General features: G+C 41.0%; 1 long non-coding RNA gene across 1 annotated transcript in view; it reads right to left on the bottom strand.

Annotated features, from left to right (window-relative positions):
* LOC310632902 overlaps window positions 1-15,628 on the bottom strand; it is a 92,976-nt gene that overhangs the window by 3,696 nt on the left and 73,652 nt on the right. The gene's annotated exons all lie outside the window — the stretch shown is intronic.

The following is a 15,628-nucleotide window of genomic DNA, read 5'->3' as shown; positions in this document are numbered from 1 at the left end:
CATTGTTGTGAGCATTTCTGTTGAGGATTGGCAGCGGGGGTGGGGCGGTGTTTGGTTTTTATTCCCCCCATCTCTGCTTGGTGGTTGCAGCAGGCTTTGGTCACTTCACATGACCCTGGGACACTGTGACCGTCACAAACATGAATCAGTTGCCAAGCATCTGAATGTAAATCACAAGACCCTGGAGATGCTGCAACATTCCAGCGGATCGGTGCTTCTTCTGGGCTCAGAAGCGCCAGGATAAGTGCCGAGCTCCAGCTGGAGCCTGGCGCTGATCCTGGTGCTTCCACTGAGCCCTGACAGACCTACAGCTCCAGCCGTCTCTCGCTCAGGCTTGTGTGGTGCTGACACTGGTTCAGCTCATTCCTCTCTGCTGCTACCACTTTTCTAGGATGGTTGCATACCAGCTGCCAGGTGCCAATGTACCACAGGTGGTACACGTACCACTGGTTGAAAAGCCCTGCTCTAAACCAGTGTTTCTGAGCTTTGGCTACTTTAAGGTGAATGGACTTTAACTCCCAGAATTCCACAGCCAGGCTGGCTGTGGAATTCTGAGAATTGAAGTCCACCCATCTTAATGTGACCAAGGTTGAGAAACACTGCTCTAAGGTGTATATAGTAAACAAATTCCAGTTGGTGGCACCTTGCAGGCAAAGTCTGGGCAACTGATTGTTTATGTCAGTGTTTCTCAACCTCAGCATCTTAAAAATGTGTGGACGTCAACGCCCAGAATTCTCCAGCTAGCATCCTGGCTGGAGAATTTGGGGAGTTGAAATCCACACATCTTAAAGTTGCCGAGGTTGAGAAACACTGCATTACAAATCATTATGGTTATTGTTGTGATGAATTTGTTTTGCTTACAGGGGACTGCTGTGAGTGCAGACATGATGTAATGATGTCACCAGAAGTGTCAGGATGGTTTTTATGCTCTGGTTCTTCTCTCCCACTTTTTGGGGACACTTTTTTTCCCATATAGGTATACTTCAAGGCTTAGTTTTTTTTTAGCTGCCTAAGATCCCCACCATCCAGTCAGAGCTGAAGAAGCTTCTTGGATGAGAAGCGAAACATCTTCAAAGAAAAACAAGAAAGTCCAGTTGTCTCCTGAAAAAGCATCTTTGGGCTAAGTATGACCTGGATGACTGAGAATCTCTATAGACATACAGCTGCCTATTGAAAATGGGACCAGAGTGGATGGATGAAAATGCATTGCTATCCTTTGGCATTCTGCTTTGAACTTTCGACAGAGTAATTTTGTGGATTTGAGGGCATAAAAGGCCCATGTCTCAAAGGTGTTTTTTTCCAAAGGCAACTGGACTTTGTTTTCCTTGAAGATGTTTTGCTTCTCATCCAAGAGGCTTCTTCAGTTCAGAAAGCTGGCTGGGGAATTCTGGGAACTGAAGTTCACTCATCTTAAAGTTGCTATGGTTGAGAAACACTGCCTTGGAACGACTAGCCTTTTTTTGGTAAACCCTAATCCTGAATGCAGTGTATGCCTCCCAGCATACACAAAGTGACAGCACAGCAGGAGGCTGATGGTGCAGATCAGCAGAGGGGTTGGACAGCTCCGGGCGATAACTGCTCACTCAGGATAAGCCTAATGAGTTAAGCTGTTGACAGCCCCAGGCATGGTCAGCCTGGTGGGAAGCCAGGATCTACACCCATTGTCACCTGCACTGGCAGGAAGCCCAGGTTTGAACTGATTGGATGCCATCCACCTGGGCAGGTACAAATAGACGCCAGGCTTCCCTGTTTCCCCAGTTCGTTCTTGTCAGAATAAACTCATCTTTACCCCAGCTCTTTGTCCATCTCTATGTGAAGCACACAACATTACACTGAAGGTGTTCCTTGGTGCAAAGATCAAAATAAAAGGATAACTAAATGGCCAAAATCTGACAAAGCACAAAGCACTCACTTGGCCAAGTTCTGTGGTTCTTTCCTGAGTTCTTGGATGCTATCCATGGGGAGAAATCATATATGGTATGGTGTATACAGGTGTTTCATTGTTAACCATAAATATGGTGTCCCTCAAGGGTTTATGATGATGAAGCCTTGGTCCACATCGATCAAAAGTTGGTCAAGGTTGTCCCAGAGGTGCTTTTTCAAAAGGCAACTGGACTTTGTTTTTCTTTGAAGACGTTTGGTTTCGTATCCAAGAAACTCCTTCAGTTCTGACAGCGAACTACAGAATCTAAAGCAACTTTGGGATATTCAGACCCAAGAAGATTGTAAGTATTTTGTCTATTTCCCCCATCCAGATGAGTCCTGATGAGTTCCAAGCAGAACAAAAACACAATACGGGATGTTCCTTGTGTAAAAATAGGGAATTTCCTCCCCCTCCTCCTTCCAAAATGAGTAGTTGTGGAAGACACACAAAAGCTCACAAAATGAGGAAACAATAGAGCATCTATCCCTTTCTGTCTGAGTTTATGTGAAAGAAGGTGGACTGCATAGAGCAGGCTAAGGACAACTCCCCATTCCAGAAGGAGTTCACAATGTGAAACCTGTTGGAATACACAGTCCTGTCCTGTTTGATGCTGTCATCCTCAAACAGGGGAGAAAATTCCCAGGACAATATATTGATTTTGCCAGTTTACCTTGACTTTTTCCTTTGGGAAGAGATATATTAGAATGAAAAGGATTTCTGTGTACAAGGAGTTACGGCATAGTGAACGAAAGCCGAAATAAAAACTACATTGTCTTTGAGTTCATTTACACATAAAATTTAATTGAAATTAAGTACAGTGAGTATGATAATGTTCCAGATAGGAATTTGGGCTTTTGAAATTTCTCACTTCCTACACATGAAAGATTGAAAAATTGTAGGAACCTTTGGAGATTTCCAGCAGTTGTACTAAAGAGTCATGTCCAGGGCCTTGAGGATCTCAACTTGTGCCTTCCTGTTGTACATCATTAGTTATATTACACAGACACAAGGAAAGGATTCCCCCAGGGACTGCACATAGCCCCTCCCTAATTTCCCTTTTAGATGGAACAAATTTCTTAAAGACATTAAATGCTTGACACAGATATGATGGAAGAAAGAGCATTTTCAGGGGTGGAAACTTGCAATTAATATGAAGAACAAGTACAGATAGTCCTCGATTTACAACCACTCATTTAGTGACCATTCAAGGTTACAACAGCATAGGAAAAAAGTGTCTTACAACCGGCCCTCCCACTTACCGCCATTACAGAGTCCCTGCAGTCACATGATCAAAATTCAAAATGGCAACTGGCACGCACTTACGATGGTTGCAGCATCCTGGGGTCACATGATGGCCATTTGAGACCTTCCCAGCTGGCTTTTGACAAACAAAGTCAATGGGGGAAGCTGGATCTGCTTAATGACTACATGATTCACTTAACAACCGTGGCAACAAAAAGTCATAAAATTGGATTTAACGATTGCCTTGCTTAGTAACAGAAACTGTGGTCCTAATTGTGATCGTAAGTCGAGGACTACCTGTACAGCGCCGGTGGTACAATTCTAGGGCAGAGAAGGTGAGGTGAAGCTACAGCCCAGATCTGGTTGATATGTGCAAATCAAACATGACATTTTGGTTCGACAACAACAAGTTATTGCTCTGCTTCGCTTCTGTCTTCCAGAAGATACAAGATAATTTCACCCAGAAACATCGGTCTCTTTTATACAAAGCACGACTGATTTCATTTGGTATGTTCCCTGATAAATGTAAATACAGTATAAAGATATGCATGTGTATATCATGTTTGTGCATACACACACATAGACACATCTATGTAAATAATTACGTATATTCTATAAACTATTTATACTTATTTCATAGGGAACGTATGACAGAAAGTTGCGGGAAAAAAATCATTGTAAAAATATCTTGTAAGCACTGTAGATTACACAAATAAGTCCATATGTCACCCATCCACAGCTATGAGATATTCTGCATTTCATCAGGTGTGTTTATGTGTTATTCCTTCAGATGCAGGGACCTCCTGAATTAAAAACGTGGAAACAGTGAGCATGTCTTTTCCACTGATTGTATTTCTAGAAATTATATATATATATATATATATATATATATATATATATATATATATATATATATATATATATATATATCTCTGTGTGTGTGTATACTGTATGTGTATACTTATACATACGCTATATATATGTACACACAGACACACACATACATATTGTCTATACACACACGCCTGTATGTTTGTGTGTGTGTTTGTCTGTGTATACAGGTAGTCCTTGACTTACAACAGTTCATTTAGTGATCCTTCAAAGTTACAACAGCACTGAAAAAAGCGACTCATGACCATTTTTCACACAACCGTTGCAGCATCCCAATGGTTGCATGATCAAAATTCGGATGCTTGGCAACTGGCATGTATTTATGACGGTTGCAGTGTCCCGGGGTCATGTGATCCCCTTTGGTGACCTTCCTACAAGCAAAGTCAATGGGGAAATCAGATTCGCTTAACAACCGTGTTACTCACTTAATAACGGCAGTGATTTCATTGAACAACGGTGGCAAGAAAAGCCGTAAAATGGGGCAAAATTCACTTAACAAAAATTTCACTTAGCAATAGAAGTTTTGGGCTTCATTGAGGCTGTAGGTTGAGGACTACCTGTGTATGTATGCATGTAGATATTCTCAACAAAAGCTACATTGCTTTAAACACATCCATTTAAACTCACTGCTGTGAAGTGAACCAAGACTTCTTGCATGCTCTGTTGTTGCTGGTTTAAACATGGAGCGTCATGCGGGCCGAAGCGGTTCCCATTCTGAGCTCGGCTCTGGCCATGCAATTGGTAAAACCTTCACTGGGCATGCGCAGCCTCCCCCCCCCCCCCCGCCAAGTGTTAGGAGCTGGAGCATCAGTCCCCAGTTTGAACCACAGGGACTCTGGGATTGTGTCAAAACCTCTGCTTGAGCAGTGAAGGAATTGAATAGCAAGCAAATGGATAGGCAGGCACGTAAGAAAATCTCTATCACCTAATAGTATTATTGTTATGCAATAATGCAAGGCTTCCATAGTATTCCTTTTCTTGGCCAATGATTAAAAGCAGGTGGAGGGAATCCAGGGCTGTGAGCCAAATGCATCTCCAGCATCTTTCTGTTGCTTCTCCTGAAGCCCATCCTTCCCCAGTCTCCAATATCAAAATGGGAAAGTAAAATGCTCAAATTTAGTAACATGGGTTTTGCAGTTCCCCCATACAGTAGTAAAAAGGCAAACAAGGTATAGGAAACCTCTGATTAGCTTGAAAAAATTATTTTAATTTTGGAGGTATTGTCATTATTATTATTATTGGTATTAGGTGCAATAACAGAAGGATGTAGAAAAAAATTGACCTGCCTAATTCTGGAATATCTTAAAACAGCCCATGTGTGGTTACTAGATGTTACTTTTATGATCCCCAATTCTCATAACAACAACAACAACAACAACAACAACTCGCCTGCCTAGTTTAGATTCTTAGGAAGGACTTGATAGGTAAATAAAAGTGCCAAATCCACTCTAAAGATCTAGTTTACTAAAGATTATGGCAGAAACAGGCCATGGTGAGTCCCAGCGCTTATTGGTACACTGGGGCCATGCCAAAAAATCTTGGATGGTGCTTAGAAAATCTGTGCATTAACAACATTAGATAAATAAAATAAAATTTCTTTCTGTTAACTACAAAAGGCAGTGCTTTTAATTTAATGTGTATGAAGGCCAATCCCAGGTAAAGAACTGGCAGCTATGGTTTCATATCTGATGTACATATACATCCCAAACAAGCAGATGAATTAGAAAGAAGTGAAATATTGTGACTGTCTCTTACACAGCTGTTAGAAAAAGGATGTGATGTTTTAAAGAGTAGAAGGAGAACAGAATCAAAGTAGCGTTATGATGACATTTGCTACAAGGAGAAGCACAGTGTGTTGGCTTCCAAGCAGAAGACATGGCCCTATTCCTCTGCAGTGATATTGTCTCTTGTCGATCTGCAAAGCTTGTGGTGTTTTTCCCAGGTTGCTAGAATAGAATTGGACTAGGACTAGGACTAGACTACTGTAGACTAGACTAGGTGATTGGACACACAAGGATTTTGTCTCTAGTGCATAAACTCTCAATCAAACAGCAAATTTGCCTGACTTGTATCACTATAAACTATTTCTCTTTAACTTGGTTTAAAACTGGGGGGGGGTTATGGCTGTGCACTCAGGTGAATGCAGAAAAACAATCCTCTTTCGTCCATGTCAACCTCTAGTATGTTAGAATAAAAACTCAGCTAACATTTTATATTTTTCTAGGTCGGAGCATTTGTTCAGGAGAAGATCATACTAGGTCCATTTTACATTGGTGGCAATTATGTTCATTCAAGACCCAGGTACTTTTGCATGTACCATGACCGGATTGTGTTTGCTGACAGAAGTTGCATTTCTATCAGGATTTGTGATTCAACAGATATTAAAAGTAATCCTTGACTTACAACCATTCGCTTAGCAACCATTTGAAGTTACAATGGCACTGAAAAAAATGACTCATGACCTGTCCTCACATTTATGACCATCATAGTATCCCGACTGTCACATGGTCAAAATTCAGGCACTTGGCAAAGGGCATGTATTTGTGACAGCTGCAGCATCCAGGGGCCACGTGTTCATGATTTGCAGCTTTTCCAACATGCAAAGTCAATGGGGGAAGCCAGATTTGCTTAAGGACTGCTTGCACTTAACAACTGCAGTTAAGTTGCACTTAACAACTGCAGTGATTTGCATAACAATTCTTGTCCCAATTGTGGTCATAAGTCAAGGACCACCTGTTATTCTATATTTGCCTCTTCAGCACGTCACAGAAATGTCCTACGTAGTTAACAACTCAGTTGAATGCAATCAGTGATATATCTTTCAGCAGACCCCACGTAAAGATTTCATATGATTCCTCCAGTCCTTACATTCTTTCATTTTCAAAAATCTGATTCCTGGAAAATGTTTTTGACATTTTTATTTACATATGTTTTCTTTTCTATATCCAAAGAACAAACTCTACTTGATTTAACTCCTCCACTCATTTACAGGAGCTATTTCTCCCCCCCCCCATATATCTTGGCCCAGTGCCTCTTGCTCCTTTAATTTGAATTCTAGCTTAATTGTCTAAGACTACGGTGTCACTGTCTGCCTGATGAAATAGAGATGTCAGAAAAGGTGATTTTATTACTTATTTAGAGGCTTGTTTTTCCATTTTCAACTCCTGTGAACCTGAGAGTTACATAAATGAGAAATAAAGAGGGAAAAAAAAAACAGAGAAAGCATGCTCACTGTTAATAGACTCTAATTATATTGACTCTTCTCTTTCTCCACCCATTAGAGGATTTTTCCGAATCACCATTAAAATCCTTAAAGTAAAAAACAGACCTTCTGAGCATGCTGTCAAAACCTGGAGAAGCATGCATAGACTCCCCCAGCCCTCTCCTTGGCTGTAAAAATATGTTAAATTCTCATTATTGGTTTTAGAAGTAGCCTGCCCCTAGAGTTTGTTGAGTGAAGGTAGGAAAGAAATTATAGAACATAGAATAACAGAGTTGGAAGGGATCTTGGAGGTCTTCTAGTCCAGCCCCCTGCTACTATACCATTCCAGACAGATAGCTGGCCAGTCTCTTCTTAAAACCCTCCAACGTTGGAGCACCCACAATGTTGGAGCACCCACAATTTCTGAAGGCAAGCCATTCCACTGTTTAATTGTTCTCACTTAATTCTAGGTTGCTTCTCACCTTGATTAGTTTCCATCCATTGCTTTTTGTCTTGTCTTCTGGGGCTTTGGTAAATAGTTTCCCCCCTTCATCTTTGTGAAAGCCCCTCAGATATTGAAACACTGCTATCATATCATCCCTAGTCCTTCTTTTCACTCGGCTAGACATATGTAATTAAAGGTAAAGGTAAAGGTTCCCCCGCACATGCGTGCTAGTCGTTTCCAACTCTAGGGTCCAGTACTCATCTCCGTTTCAAAGCTGAAGAACCAGCGCTCGTCCGAGGACGTCTCCGTGGTCATGACTAGACGCCAAAGGCCCACGGAACACTGTTACCTTCCCACCGTAGTGGTCCCTATTTTTCTACTTGCATTTTGACGTGCTTTCAAACTGCTAGGTTGGCAGAAGCTGGGACGAGTAACAGGCGCTCACTCTGTTACGCGGCACTCGGGATTTGATCCGCCAAATTGCCGGCTATCTGATCGACAAGCTCAGCGTCCTAACCCACTGAGCCACCGCGTCCCTTAGAAATATGCAATTCCTGCATTGTAATTCCTGCAAGTGTTGAGTCTCCAGCTCCCTGATCATCTTTGTTGCTCTTTTCTGCTGTCTCAACATCTTTTTTATATCGTGGTATAAAAATGCAGTAGGATGGATATAAAATGCAGTAAAAATGCAGATGGATGGATAAATGGATGGATGGCTAAGCGGTGCAAGATGCCACTGATCTTCAAGAGTTATGCTTAAAGAGGATTTTAGGCTATCAACCAAAATGACTTAAGCTATGTGACCCATTGTGGATCAAGACTAGAGGTTGCCTTCCCCTGTTTTAAGTGGGAATATTGTATTAGGAACTAAAGCTGTGACCTTCCATGCAAAATGCATCTTTTGCCACTGACCTGTTGTTTCTCATGAGGGCTACCATTCTTGTTTCTTTTCTTAAAGACACAGAAAGGAAAATATCAAAAACCTAGAACTAAGGAGAAATTTCCTAACTGTGGGAACAATGAACCAACGGAACAGCTTGCTTTCAGAAATTGTTGGTGCTCCATTATTTGAGGTTTTTAAGGACAAGCATTTGACCAGAATGGTACAGGGTGTCCAACTTGAGCAGAGGGTTGGACTAGAAGGCCTCCACGGTCCCTTCCAACTCTGTTATTCTATCTTAAAGTTGTCAAGGTTGAGAAACACGGCAGTATGCCAAGAGACAGCTCTGAAGAGACAGCTCCGATGCTGGAGAAGATGGAAGGAAAAAGAAGAAAAGAAAAACCGACAGCAAGCTGTTAATCTGTTAAAAGCAGAATAAAGTCTTAAAACTCTTCTTAAATCTCATCTTGGCAAAGACAATAGGATCAAATTTGCAAATTTTCTGTATTTCTTTGTAATCTTTTGGGATTATCTCTCTCTCTCTCTCTCTCTCTCTCTCTCTCTCTCTCTCTCTCTCTGTGTGTGTGTGTGTGTGTGTGTGTGTGTGTGTGTGTGTGTGTGTGACATGACTGGATACTTTCCAGACTAAGGTTGTAGCAAATGTAGGATTACAGGTAGTCCTCAACTTACAACCATTTGTTCAGTAACCATTCAAAGTTATAACACCACTGAAAAAAATGACTTAAGATTGTTATTCACACTTAACAACTGTGGCAAGAACTGTCTCACTTAGCAACATAAATTTTGGGTTCAATTGTCATCATAAGTCGAGGATTACCTGTAAAGGATAGGATCATCGGCTACAGGACAGAGCCTGGTTACTGAGGCACATTAGAACTTGACAGGGCAGTACAAATGACATCAGTGTGTTTTTCAGGGATTAGACAAATAATGCATGTAACGCAAGCTTAAAAAGGATCAAAGTCGGCAATCCTAGACTTGTTTAAGAGGGAGCATATTCTGTTTAACTCAAAAGGTATTCAGAAAATAGAAGATTCTGTCATAAGTGCAGCTAATCCCTTTACTCCTTTCCCACACCTAGCTCAGATAAAACTTTGGGCTCAGCTCCAGAGAAGCAGGGAGTCTTATTTCTTTTTTTTTGTGCCACAAATGGGAAATTTATAAGCATCATCACTGAGAATTATGTCATACTTGAATTAGACACCATCTAAGGCAGGGGTCTTCCAACTTGGGGCCCTTTTATGACTTGCGGACTTCAACTACCAGAATTCCTCAGCCAGTGTGCCTGGCTGAGGAATTCTGGGAGTTGAAGTCCGCAAGTCATAAAAGGGCCCCAAGTTTGAAGACCTCTAATCTAAGGCAATATTTCTCAACCTTGTCAAGTGTAAGAACCTTGTCAACCTTGTCAAGCTGACTGGGGAATTCTGGGAGTTGAAGTCCACACATGTTGCACTTGCCAAGGTTGAGAAACAGTGATCTAAACCACGGACTTGACATGCTCAGCTATTGTTTATGTACAAAACAACTCAGCTCTGCCACTAGATTGTGCAGATTGAGGGGGCAAAAATTTAAGTGGCAAAATGATTGGAAAAAAAATCTTTGGCTTGAATGATCCCTGCTCCTTTTCCGCCTGATTTTTTTGCAAGTCTGGCTGAGGAATTTCAAAGTCGAAATGGAAGCCTTCAATACTGCAGAACTGAAGCACCCAGTTTACCACCTAATCCTACAATGAAGAAAAAAAAACACCCCATGGGATTGATAGTTGATCATTTCAGTAGGATTTTAAGGAGAATATTTGTAGCTCATGGTTGAAATGAAGGGTCCTTGGTACTTACTGAGCTTGGTTGTTTTCTTGAAGACATTTCGTTACCTAAACCAGACAACATCATCAGTGTTAGTAGGGAGTGGGGTTTGCTCTCAGTTTACGTTCTAATACTTGCCCTGTCAGTGTTGGTGGGCCTGGTCTCCCCATTCCTTACTAGCACTGATGACGTTACCTAGTTTGGGTAACGAAATGTCTGCAAGAAAACAACCAAGCTCTGAGAGCACCAAGGACCCCTGAGTAAGACTTTGGACATGTGAGAGGTACTGGGGTTTTTATATATGGCATGTTTCTATCTTAGTAGCCAGTAGTAACTTAATAGTAACCTAGCAGTTACTATTTTGAGTCGTTATTACAAAGTCCTTATTTTTAACAAAAGTGCATTCATCACTGATGGCAAGACTCCTGTGAATGCGTAGCCAGTAGTAACTTAATAGTAACCTAGCAGTTACTATTTTGAGTCGTTATTACAAAGTCCTTACTTTTAACAAAAGTGCATTCGTCACTGATGGCAAGACTCCTGTGAATGCAATAAGACTGATACCTAGGAAGATCATACATAGCACGGAGCGAGTAGAGCGTGCATACTAGAGAATTCCACCTCACTGCCTCCTTCTAAAAAAGATATGTGAAGGACATACACTCCTGCTCCATCCAGACATCATATTCTTTGTTTCTCACTTGAAAAAAAGAAAGAAAAGTACATTCAAGTGAATGAACGAATGTGTGAATTAGTCTTGAGGATCATAGCACTGGGCAACTTTTTCATGCAGTGTGTGTGTGTGTGGAAAGCATTGCAGCAAACCACAGGAGGTTAATTGGAATATTCAATTCCTGAACACCAGTCCTTGTGTGGTCCGAATGGTGGATACTTATGCATTTTAAGGGGTTTAACAAAGCCTCAGTTTTAAAGAAATTAATACTAGAGATATTCTTTGACTTACAACTACATGTTTACAGACCTTCAAAGTTATAACGGCACTGAAAAATGTGACTTATGACCACCCTCACACTTACAACCATTACAATGTCCCCTTGGACACATCATCAAAATTTGGGTGCTTGGCAGCCAGACTGTTTTTATGACAGTGGCAGCATCCCGTGATCACAAGTTGTGACTTTCTGAGCCGGCTTCCGACAAGTAAGGTCACGTGACAATTGCAGTGATTTGGTTAACAACTGTGGCAAAAAAAAAAAAATTGTAAAATTGGGTGCAACTCACTTTTCACCTTGCTTAGTGATGGAAATTCTGGTCCCAACTATGGTTGTAAGTCGAGAACTACCTGTACTACTACTATTACAACTACTATTAATAATAACATGGTAAATAATAATAATAATAATAATAATAATAATAATAATAATAATAATAATAAAATAGTAATAGTAATAATAGTAATAATACAGTAATTCACCACCACCCCCATATTGCTCAAATAAAGACCATAGGGGAAGGGAATGTGAATGGGGTATACTGGAACAGGATCTAGCTGATTGGCTGATGGGGATTCTCAATAGGAGTGCTGGCTAGGGAATTCTGGGAGTTGAAGTCTACGTATCTTAAAGTGGCCAAGGTTGAGAAACACTGCTCTAGACAGCAACATTCTCGTTGCAGACCCAACTCATGTTTCAATGGTTTCCTTCCTTCCATTCAATCATTTATATCCCCTAGTTTTCTCTTTTTACCCACATTAGAGGCAGCTATAGAGAAATCTACAGGCTAAGAGCACTTGGGATTATGGCCTCAAATTGCACCAGTTTGGAAGAAGACAAAGGAAATACACCCATGAATCTATTCTTAAAGTATAGACTATTTTTAGGCTTTCTTGGCTTGACATTGTTCAGAGTCATCTTGAACCACGGGATGGGCAGCAAATAAATTTGATGATGGTGATGATGATAATAATAATAATAATAATAATAATAATAATTAATAATAATATCAGTTTTTTGTAACTTCCTGCAATAACTCCAGCAAAGCTACAAAAAACTGCACTACTCGGAACATCTTACATTTTAAGGAGATACCTGGTTGATACCTAGGATGCTGGCAGCAACCCGTGTCAATCATTAGTGCCACTCAATTTGAGTGTTCAGTTGACCGAGTTTCATGTTATATAATAATAATACCATAAAACATCCACATCTGCCTATCCCAGGTCCTTGATAAGACTTAATAGGTGGAATAAAAATGCCAAATCTGGTCTAAACATCTGGCTGACTGTGTCAGGAACCAACCATAATGTCTGGTTGTTCCTTCACCCTCATAAACAAAGACCAACAGCATATCCTTCTGCTCATCTTGATTGTCATTCAGACATTTTTTTTTCTAAAAAAAATTTCAAACCATAAACTGATCCATTTATAGATCTGGAGAACCAAATCTATCCATCCTGGAATTCTGTGGAAGAGAGTGAGATTCCCCCACCCTAGAATGAAGCTCATTGCTTCTTCTACATTCACTTTCCCCAAATTCTGTGCAATTTCACTAGTTACCCCTTCTCCTCTGCATACAGGTAGTCCTTGACTTACAATCATTCATTTAGTGACTATTCAAAGTCGCAACGGCTCTGAAAAAAGTGAATTACAACCGGTCCTCAATTTTTGACCATTGTAGCATCCCCAAAGTCTATGGAGATTCTCACTCATCCAGGTCATAGTTATCCCCATGGGGCTTTTTCATGAGCCAACTGGACTTTATTATTTTTTTTTGAAGAAGTTTGGCTTTCCATCCAAGAAGCTTCTTCAGCTCTGACTGGATGGTGGGGAATGGAAGGATTCATACTCCTTGCAGATAGCTGGTCATTTGCCTTCTTTTAGAGAGTCGTTGAGACCACTTGTGCCATTAGAGTCACCTGAGTCACTTGAGTAGTGTGGAGCCTTCTGGAACTGCTAAAAGGAAATTATCTGTGACCCTGAGGACACAGACAAATCTCCAAGTGGCCTCAATTGCTCTCTAAAACAGGGGTCTACAAACTTGCCCCTTTTATGACTTGTGGACTTCAATTCCAAATTCTGGGAATTGAAGTCCACAAGTCATAAAAGGGCCAAGTTTGAAGACCCCTGCTCTAAAAGAATGCAAATGTACAGCTGTCTACGAGGAGTATGAATCCTTCCATTCCCTGACTACCCAGTCAGAGCTGAAGATGCTTCTTGGATGAGAAGCAAAACACCTTCAAAGAAAAACAAGGACGTCCAGTTGCCTCCTGAAAAAGCACCTTTGGGATCCCCAGAGTCAGGTGATCAAAATTTGGAAAGTTAGCAGCAGGCATGTATCTACAATGGTTGCAGTCTTCTGGGATCATGTGATGGCCATCTGCAACCTTTCTGGTGGGCTTCAGACAAGCAAAGCCAACGGGGGAAGTCGGATTCACTTCCCGACTGCATGATTCACTTACCAACTACAGCAATTTGCTTAACAACTGTGGCAAAAAGGACCATAAAAATCTAGTGCGCGTCTCTTAACAGTCCCCTTGCTTAACAATTGAAGTTCTGGTCCCAACTGTGGTCGTAAGTGGAGGACTACCCGTAAGCTTATATACAGAGATATCAACATCCTCCCACCAAATTCCTGCCGAATTTCCATCACTTGGATTGTGCAGACCGGCAGTTGAGAGAACTGCCCCCCTCCCCCCCCAATGCTTTGCAAAGTGCCGAGTTGGAAAAGTTTGATATGAATTAGAAGATATCAACGCCCAGAGATGGCAAGGGAAACACGAATTTAGACCACCAAGCTAGAAAAAGGCTTCAGGTCTGGAAATTGAAAACCCTGTCATTATTTTTGGTTTTTTGTTTTAAAAAGAACAATGATTCAAATCCATCTTAGGAAGACCAGTGATGAAATTGCTAAGGAGAATGGGAACGCCGACTGGGAGGACTGGGAAGGCAATTCCCAATGCTCAGATTCCTTATCTTTTTTAAACTGAAGTCTCCCTTAGAATACAGGTAGTCCTCGCCTTACAACCATTCATTTAGTGAGCGTTCAAAGATACGGCACTGAAAAAAGTGACCTATGGCCGTTTTTCACTCTTACAACTGTTGCAGCATCCCCATAGTCGCGCGATCAGAATTTGGACGCTTAGCAACGGGCTCCTATTTATGATGGTTGCAGTGTCCAGTGGTCATGTGATCACCTTTTGCGACCTTCTGACAAGCAAAGTCAGTGGGAGAGCCAGATTCACTTAACGATTGTAGTATTAATTTAATTAATTTTAATTAATTTTATTAAATTTATATACCGCCCTTTCCCGAAGGACTCAGGGCGGTTGACAGGGTATTTAAAATCAAACAGTACAAAATACAAAAGTTAAAAAACAATTAAAAAAGATTAAATTATCCCTTAACTAAAAACTTGCTAACTTAACAACTGCAGTGGTTCACTTAACAGCTGTGGCAAGAAAAGCTGTAAAACAAATGACTGGCTTAACAATATCAATCTGGGGCTCAACAGTGGTCGTAAGTCGAGGACTACCTGTATTGTGCTACAAAGTAGGGACGCACAATAGTTATTGGTCCGAGGGCTGGACTTGGTTTTTGAATGTGGCTGCATCGTAAAAAAGGGGAAGAGAATTAAAAACTGGGGATTTCCCAGGCAAATCCCAAATTTATATTCACCTTTAACTAATTTTAATTTATGGCGTTGCAACACAATTCATATGATTTCTCTCCATGGCTTTAATCATTTCCCATTTCAGCTGCTGTAAAAATTACAATCTGGTGGCAAGTTTTGAGCACCTCAAGCAGTGACACAGAAGGTTTCCACAACTATTGTAACCCTAGGCCTGAGACTGCACATCCCTGCTTTGCTCAAAACACAGATGTCAAAATACCCCATCTTTTCTTTCTATCTATTTGCTGCCCAGAAATTGTTTTGTTATGAGATGGGCAGCAAATAAATTCAATTAGTCAACCAATATCCTAGAAAAGCCATGTTCCCCTCCCCCAAACACTCACATTCGCCCTTCATGGCCATCTTCTCCAGCAATGGATGATATTCTAAGCATGGCAATGTCAAACTAAACCACACCACATCCAAGAGAGAGGGGTAAGCTACACACATTCAGCTTAGGGGATACCCGATGCTGGCTTTTGTTCTCGCTGATGAAAGCCAGATTCCCCAAATGCCGATGGCAAAACTTCCATCCGAGTTTTTTTTTTTTTAAGGAAAACCACATCCAGCAAGCAAGGCACAAAAAACTTGA

This window comes from Vipera ursinii (assembly GCF_947247035.1).
Source record: "Vipera ursinii genome assembly, chromosome: 1".
Lineage (NCBI taxonomy): Eukaryota > Metazoa > Chordata > Lepidosauria > Squamata > Viperidae > Vipera > Vipera ursinii.
The sequence above is the reverse complement of the archived record's forward strand: the minus strand, read 5'-3'. Positions and strand labels throughout refer to the sequence as shown.